The sequence below is a fragment of the Rattus norvegicus genome, chromosome 9, assembly GCF_036323735.1.
Source record: "Rattus norvegicus strain BN/NHsdMcwi chromosome 9, GRCr8, whole genome shotgun sequence".
Classification (NCBI taxonomy): domain Eukaryota; kingdom Metazoa; phylum Chordata; class Mammalia; order Rodentia; family Muridae; genus Rattus; species Rattus norvegicus.
Genome location: NC_086027.1, coordinates 78685688 through 78695376, shown reverse-complemented (window position 1 = coordinate 78695376; position 9689 = coordinate 78685688).

Sequence of the window (9689 nt, the reverse complement as noted above, 5' to 3'; positions counted from 1 at the left end):
GAAAAAAGAAAAAAAGATTAGCACTGTAGTTTCTGGTGACTCACTTAGCAGTGTGACTTGCCCAAACTGGTTCTGGCTGTTCCCTTCCCTGAATCAGAGAGCAAAATCAAAGTTGATCTTGATTTTTAATATGTTCTAAACCTGCTCTTCTTCCCAGTTACTGAGATAGATTTGTATTCTTTCATTTCTAATTTTGTCCAAGAACGATATCTATGTGTTCGTAATTCAGACACCCTAAGGTTAGGTATGAGCACTCTACTGGTACTTCATACAGTCAGTTATGTAGGACGAACCCAAAAGAGAATCTTCACAAGGTTTCTGAAAAATAACCATTAAAAATCATTCCATCTATTTCACTATATTCCTATAATTTTGTTTAAAGTCTCACTTATCTTGTGTAAATTATTTACTCCTTATCTAATGCAAGTAACCTTTACAAGTACATGTTAAGCTGGGACAAGCTGTGAACAGCTGGATTTATTGCATCATTTTTATTGCACAGTGCACTCAACTACATCTTCGGTCAGTAGGAAAGAGATGAATAGAACAACAAATTCTGTGAGGATGACTCCCATTCCACTGACCTTTTGCTACTGGAAGAACGGTGTCATGTAAAAAAAAAAAAGAATCACAGACCCAAAAATAGTAATGTAGAGTCTTATCTACAAAAGAACAAAAGAAAAAAAAACGCTAACCAACTGTCATTTGTTTTAGTCTACCATACCAGTGATTGGTGACTTGATGAAATTGTATTTCTCATAGCCTGGAGTCTGTAACGTTTTCATAGACCCAACATCTGGTGAGGGTTCTTTCTAACCTTCAGCCAACTGTTTTCTCATGGCCCTACACATGGAGGGAGGGAGAGACCACCTGTGTTCCCCTGTCTCTTCCTAAATGGCACTAGGGCTCGCCATCACGACCTTCTTACTGTCAAAGGTCTAATGCTCACATCACATTGCAGCATAGGATTGAGTGTATGCATTAGTGTGGAGTGAGCAATCATTCTGACCCTACTGGTGTCTGTCCCTGTGTCAATCTAGAGTCTTATCTAAGCCACATAAAAATTCAGAATTATGTAAAATACTTGAAAGTACATCAAAATCAGCACTGATCTGAATGTGTAAAGCATCTGAGATAGTTTCTCAGAGGCCTAGCACAGGGTCACTTGAACAGAACTTTGATGGCATTTCACAGTTTCAAAACATGCACAAGGCCTCTGTGAATAGCATAGAATCCAGCCTAAGGCATACAACTTTTTTTTTATTGACACATAGGAAACTTATACATTATTAACTCATTCTGATTATGTTCTGCTTTCAAGATTCATTATTTAAAACCTTTGCAACCCATAGGAAGAACAACAATATCAACCAACTAGACCCACCAGAGCTCCCAGGGACTAAACCACCAAATTGTACATGTGGAGGAACCCATGGCTTCAGCCACAGATGTAGCAGAGGATGGCCTTGTCAGACATCAATGGGAGGAGAGGCCCTTGGTCCTGGGAAGACTCAATGCCTCAGTGTAGGAAAATGCCAGGGTGGGGAGGTGGGAGTAGGTGGGTGGGTGGGTGGGTAGGAGAGCACCTTCATAGAAGGAGGGGGAGAGAGGATGGGATGGGGGTTTCCAGAGGGGAAACCAGGAAAGGGGATAAGGTTTGAAATGTAAATAAATAAAATATCCGATTAAAATTCTTTGTTTTTATTTAAAATAAATTTTATAAATCTCAACTCATGTCTACAGTTTCGTTGTTCTATTGTTGACCTTTATTTTTACAGATAGTTTATTCCACTAATTTGTTTATTTGCTCATCATTGTATACGTAAACTCATTTTTCCAATCTCTTGCTTTCTCTAGAATATATAGAATACTTAAGAGTTAAAGGTGCTTCATTGAAAATATAGCCTAGTGTTATTAAAAAGTTACTAGTTCTTAAAGCTATATGGCCACGGAAACTTCAGTTCTAATTATTATCACTCATGATATAATTTCTTCTCTGAGCCACAGATCATTTGAAATTTGAGATTTTAGTTAGCTAATGAAGAAAGCTCTCTTTCTTAATTATTTTGTAGTTAATTATGGATAGGAAGTTCATTCTACGTATCATTTTCTTGTTACAAGTAAACTTCCTCTTCTAGAGCTAGTAACCAGATTATTTTACACAAATAATCAGTCTGCACTTGAGTGTATGTTTTCTGTTTTGAGAGGTTGAATTGACTAATAGATCAAGGTTTAATGTTCCCTTCACGTTCTCTTTACCATCACTTTTTAATTTGTTTGACATTATTCCCTTTCAAAGGAGGTCTTTAATTGTTGAATTCTGATGTAGTCTTGTAACTCTGACTATTTTTATCAGTTGATATAATATCGGTTCATGTAAACAGACCAGGAATTGTTTCCTGTATTTAGTAAGTTGCATTATAATTTTATATGCTACCAAACACAATATTTTAATATGATCCCTGTGCTATACTATGTTTATATGCTATGCTATAACATGTGATAACTCATTTTCAATACGTCTTCTGTGAACACTCTGTTAAGTAGCCGGGCTTTAAAAATTAAGAAATATGTGAATCTTTTCCCTTTATATATTATGGTATCAGAATGTTTTATAAAAGGGATACATGGCAGATTTGAACTTTTTCCAGCATATTATTTAAATTTTGTGTGCTACAGCCTGCCTTCACTTTTTTCACATTTTCGCCTTCTAAACATATGACTTTCCCCTTCTTTAATCCCATGCGTGGTTTAGAAGTTTACTTACATTTTAAGAAATTACATTTGATTCTGTTAGTAATGAGTAAAGGTAATCTTTCTATATAAGTGCAGCAGCCTCCTTACATAATGTATATTATTCTAGGTCATTGGGCAATTCTGCATGTACTAAATGTCAGTTCTCCAATCAGTACTGACAGGAATGCCCACCAGTTATACATTTAATGGGAAGAATCCAAGGATCATTTTTGAAAGTGCGTGATACACTACTCTCTCCATACACATACACATTCCCAGACAGGGAAGTGAAGAGGTGCGTACAAAATATCTCTCCGAGTAAGTCTCTGAAACTGGTGACAGTGGTTATCATTAAAAGAAAAAACTGAGAGAAATAGGTAGAAAATATTTCCTTTAAATTCCTTGTATATAATATGCACACGTGTGTAATATGCACATGTGCATGGGATGCTTTACATCAATCAGCACCTCTTATGCAAAATAGCCAAGGAACTTAAAATGTTTGCTTAAGTTTTGATATCTAATAGACTAGGTTTTGTTTTGGATTTTGGTTTTTTTTTTTTGTTGTTGTTGTTTTTTCTTTTGTTTTGTTTTGGGTTTTTTTTTTTTTTTTTTTTTTTTTTTTTTTTTTTTTTTTTGCTATTTAATGAACAAGCAAAAAGCCCCAAGGAACATTCTGGACCCCTGACCTAAGCTGCCTTAGTCTCTGGATGACTCCGAGCTTCCTTTAAGCAGTGGCCATTAGAAACGTATTCTTCTCATAGCAGAAAGCTGGAGAGCGAAGGCAAATGCAAAAGGTCTGTAGATCTCAAGCCTTTTGTCTCCGTGCATGTCTGTCAACATCTCTTTTATCTCAGCACATCTGTCAACATCCCATTGACCAATGACAGTTACTAATCCAAGTGCAACCTCAGAGAAGTAGAGCAGTTCCCCCACAGGTGTCGAGGGTGGAGACGAAATGAGTATTTACTAAATAATAATCAAATCTATTACACCTAGTGTTTTTCTTTCTCTCTGTTTCTTTGAAATGCTCCCTAAACGAATCTCCTTTGACCTGAGTGTTTTCTTTGATTTGCTAAGTCCTCGCTGATCTCTTTGCCAATCTCTGCTCCTTACATTTCATCCGCTTTACTTGGTTCGCTTTTCCTCTCAGTAAAATAAATATTTTAGTACATAATTCTTCCTGCGAGCGTCCTTGAGTAGTGAACGCTCACTGTCTGTACCTTGAAATGTGCTGCGAAGGACAACTTGGCTGGTTAGACAGGAGAAGTGGCTAGAAATTAGATGTAATAATCGAGTGAGTAGTTAACCATATCAAAATACGAATTCATGTCTCTGCCAAGTCTTTTACTCAACAGCTAGAATTATGGAAGAAATAGACTCTATAACAAAGAAAAAGCCAATCTGGCTGTCCTCAGACAAATCTGAGAATTGAAACTGCAAGACCTGCTATCAGCATCACTTGTCAGCTTCCCAATATAAGAAGACAGCTGTGTAACGGCTTGACAGCCCCATGGCATCGTCACCGAGCCAGCTGTTTGGTAAAATAGATCCTATCTGCCACACATAACCTATAGTAAACGTTATCGACTCTGCCATTCAAAGCAAGTATCAAATCAAGTACGCATCAGGAGGAAGCATAAAATCCCCACACACCTAATATGCTAGGATGCTTTCCTTATCTGTACAGACAACTCTCTGAAGATTGGTCGCTCTATGATGTTGGATAATAGATTGGAAAGCTACAGTGAGCCAGACCAAAGTGACCAATATGATGTACCTGTCATTTTGTCTCAAATCACTTTACACACTTAAATGACTAAATCAAAAGCTTAGGGATTAGGGTTCACTGTAATATATCCTCCTGATAGAAGACAGTTGAGGGCGAGAATCCGGGGGACTCTCTTGGTAATATAAAAGAGATAAAGTTTAGGGAGGTAAGAATGTCAAAGTATCAAACTCAGAGCTGAAATCAACCAAGTAGAAACAAAAAGGACCATAGAAAGAATCAACAGAACCAAAAGTTGGTTCTTTGAGAAAATCAACAAGATAGATAAACCCTTAGCCAAACTAACGAGAGGACACAGAGAGTGCGTCCAAATTAACAAAATCAGAAATGAAAAGGGAGACATAACAACAGATTCAGAGGAAATTCAAAAAATCATCAGATCTTACTACAAAAACCTATATTCAACAAAACTTGAAAATCTTCAGGAAATGGACAATTTCCTAGACAGATACCAGGTACCGAAGTTAAATCAGGAACAGATAAACCAGTTAAACAACCCCATAACTCCTAAGGAAATAGAAGCAGTCATTAAAGGTCTCCCAACCAAAAAGAGCCCAGGTCCAGACGGGTTTAGTGCAGAATTCTATCAAACCTTCATAGAAGACCTCATACCAATATTATCCAAACTATTCCACAAAATTGAAACGGATGGATCACTACCTAATACCTTCTACGAAGCCACAATTACTCTTATACCTAAACCACACAAAGACACAACAAAGAAAGAGAACTTCAGACCAATTTCCCTTATGAATATCGACGCAAAAATACTCAACAAAATTCTGGCAAACCGAATCCAAGAGCACATCAAAACAATCATCCACCATGATCAAGTAGGCTTCATCCCAGGCATGCAGGGATGGTTTAATATACGGAAAACCATCAACGTGATCCATTATATAAACAAACTGAAAGAACAAAACCACATGATCATTTCATTAGATGCTGAGAAAGCATTTGACAAAATTCAACACCCCTTCATGATAAAAGTCCTGGAAAGAATAGGAATTCAAGGCCCATACCTGAACATGGTAAAAGCCATATACAGCAAACCAGTTGCTAACATTAAACTAAATGGAGAGAAACTTGAAGCAATCCCACTAAAATCAGGGACTAGACAAGGCTGCCCACTCTCTCCCTACTTATTCAATATAGTTCTTGAAGTTCTAGCCAGAGCAATCAGACAACAAAAGGATGTCAAGGGGATAAAGATCGGAAAAGAAGAAGTCAAAATATCACTATTTACAGATGATATGATAGTATATTTAAGTGATCCCAAAAGTTCCACCAGAGAACTACTAAAGCTGATAAACAACTTCAGCAAAGTGGCTGGGTATAAAATTAACTCAAATAAATCAGTTGCCTTCCTCTATACAAAAGAGAAACAAGCCGAGAAAGAAATTAGGGAAACGACACCCTTCATAATAGACCCAAATAATATAAAGTACCTCGGTGTGACTTTAACCAAGCAAGTAAAAGATCTGTACAATAAGAACTTCAAGACACTGAAGAAAGAAATTGAAGAAGACCTCAGAAGATGGAAAGATCTCCCATGCTCATGGATTGGCAGGATTAATATAGTAAAAATGGCCATTTTACCAAAAGCAATCTACAGATTCAATGCAATCCCCATCAAAATACCAATCCAATTCTTCAAAGAGTTAGACAGAACAATTTGCAAATTCATCTGGAATAACAAAAAACCCAGGATAGCTAAAGCTATCCTTAACAATGAAAGGACTTCAGGGGGAATCACTATCCCTGAACTCAAGCAGTATTACAGAGCAATAGTGATAAAAACTGCATGGTATTGGTACAGAGACAGACAGATAGACCAATGGAATAGAATTGAAGACCCAGAAATGAACCCACACACCTATGGTCACTTGATTTTTGACAAAGGAGCCAAAACCATCCAATGGAAAAAAGATAGCCTTTTCAGCAAATGGTGCTGGTTTAACTGGAGGTCAACATGTAGAAGAATGCAGATCAATCCATGCTTATCACCCTGTACAAAGCTTAAGTCCAAGTGGATCAAGGACCTCCACATCAAACCAGACACACTCAAACTAATAGAAGAAAAACTAGGGAAGCATCTGGAACACATGGGCACTGGAAAAAATTTCCTGAACAAAACACCAATGGCTTACGCTCTAAGATCAAGAATTGACAAATGGGATCTCATAAAACTGCAAAGCTTCTGTAAGGCAAAGGACACTGTGGTTAGGACAAAACGGCAACCAACAGATTGGGAAAAGATCTTTACCAATCCTACAACAGATAGAGGCCTTATATCCAAAATATACAAAGAACTCAAGAAGTTAGACCACAGGGAAACAAATAACCCTATTAAAAAATGGGGCTCAGAGCTAAACAAAGAATTCACAGCTGAGGAATGCCGAATGGCGGAGAAACACCTAAAGAAATGTTCAACATCTTTAGTCATAAGGGAAATGCAAATCAAAACAACCCTGAGATTTCACCTCACACCAGTGAGAATGGCTAAGATCAAAAACTCAGGGGACAACAGATGCTGGCAAGGATGTGGAGAAAGAGGAACACTCCTCCATTGTTGGTGGGATTGCAAACTGGTACAACCATTCTGGAAATCAGTCTGGAGGATCCTCAGAAAATTGGACATTGAACTGCCTGAGGATCCAGCTATACCTCTCTTGGGCATATACCCAAAAGATGCCCCAACATATAAAAAAGACACGTGCTCCACTATGTTCATTGCAGCCTTATTTATAATAGCCAGAAGCTGGAAAGAACCCAGATGCCCTTCAACAGAGGAATGGATACAGAAAATGTGGTACATCTACACAATGGAATATTACTCAGCTATCAAAAACAACGACTTTGTGAAATTCGTAGGCAAATGGCTGGAACTGGAAAATATCATCCTGAGTGAGCTAACCCAAACACAGAAAGACATACATGGTATGCACTCACTGATAAGTGGCTATTAGCCCAAATGCTTGAATTACCCTAAATGCCTAGAACAAATGAAACTCAAGACAGATGATCAAAATGTGAATGGTTCACTCCTTCTTTAAAAGGGGAACAAGAATACCCTTGGCAGGGAAGAGAGAGGCAAAGATTAAAACAGAGACTGAAGGAACACCCATTCAGAGTCTGCCCCACATGTGGCCCATGCATATACAGCCATCCAATTAGACAAGATGGATGAAGCAAAGAAGTGCAGACCGACAGGAGCCGGATGTAGATCGCTCCTGAGAGACACAGCCAGAATACAGCAAATACAGAGGCGAATACCAGCAGCAAACCACTGAACTGAGAATAGGACCCCCGTTGAAGGAATCAGAGAAAGAACTGGAAGAGCTTGAAGGGGCTCGAGACCCCATATGTACAACAATGCCAAGCAACCAGAGCTTCCAGGGACTAAGCCACTACCTAAAGACTATACATGGACTGACCCTGGACTCTGACCTCATAGGTAGCAATGAATATCCTAGTAAGAGCACCAGTGGAAGGGGAAGCCCTGGGTCCTGCTAAGACTGAACCCCCAGTGAACTAGACTGTTGGGGGGAGGGGGACAATGGGGGGAGGGTGGGGAGGGGAACACCGATAAGAAAGGGGAGGGGGGAGGGGGATGTTTGCCCGGAAACTGGGAAAGGGAATAACACTCGAAATGTATATAAGAAATACTCAAGTTAATAAAAAAAAAAAAAGAATGTCAAAGTAAATATGTGGTATGTATTTTTTCCATCTCTCTCCCCATTGTGCCTCATGTGAGACCTTCAAGCACATCCCTTTAGCACACTGAGGGGCCACTGGCATCTTTGAAGGCTGGCTCTGCAAAATCTGACCTCCAGAAACTCGGGAGTGGGATGAAAAATGTCATCGTTGAAGTAGACTTGCAGTAGGCCTTAAGTGGCAGTCTCCCTGTTCGTTACCCAGAACTGGTAACTAAGCCCAAACATTCAGGGAAAAAGAGTCTTAAGTAATCTTACTCTCTAAATATAGTAGCAAGTAATTGAGTAAATCATAGAATCTCGAGATAAAAAGGCAGCTGGACTGGCAACCCTCTCCCACTAACTGCCATCCCAGCTGTACTTTCCTTCACTGTCTCTATAAACAGAGAGCCAGGCAGAGTGAGGTAATGTGGTTTTTAATCCACCCTCCTTCCTATAGCTAGTAGAAGACAGTGTGGTGGGCCGGACACTTCTTTTTCCAAAGACTAATAGGTAAAAGCCTTTATCACTTACAAATCTGTTGAAGCACCTGTCAGAGTAGAAAGTGACAATTTCTTTACTTTAATCACTGAACTGTTTGGTTTTTCCCTGAGTCAACTACAGACAAGAAAAATGTAACTGGAAAATGATGGATGGACGCAAACAAGAAGAAATGTCTTCATCAGCTCTGTGGTCATTTGTCATTAGTAGGGATGTCTAACTTTCCAGTGGGTCAAATACAAATAGAAGGTAGCCAGGTCTGGAAGATCTTCCTGGTTTCTACAAAACCCCACTGAGGAAACAAGTCAGCAAATAGTAGCCAGGGAGGACAGCAGTGGCAGCGGAAGGACAGAGAGTTCCACAGAAACAAACTCTGCCAAATGCTGCCACAGAATGGCAAAGTGTTGGCTGTAAGCTGAAAATTGTTACTAAAAAATAAATAAAATGCATTGATTTATTTGTTGCGCATATGCAAGTGTGTATGGCCTTGTATGCTCACATAGATGTGGGGGCATGTCTGTCTGAGTGTGCACCCACATATGTATATGTGTGCTTGTGGAGGCCTGGGACTGACATTAGGAACCTTGTTAGATCATCCTTCACTGTGTATACTGAAGCAGGTTCTCTGAACTCAGGACATGTGGTTTGGACAGATCATGTTGACCAGCCTGTTCTGGAAAGTTCTTGTGTTTAACTCTAGATTTCTGGGATGACAGCCACTGGCTGATCAACCTCCTGAAACCCCAAGGAAAGCTTTTTAAACAGTTGTTTTATATTCAATTCAAAACAGTGAATGGGTGAATTCAATAAATAATTCATAAACACCATAGTGCTGAAAGTGGGTGAGAGAAAGAAGAGTAAGGAAGGCCACCAAGTGCCAGCTTCCCATAGCTTTGGGAGTGTTCGAGAAGGAAGAAGCTGATAAAATGGTGGGTTGGACTTTTAGACTTTCAACTTTTGTGGGAGAC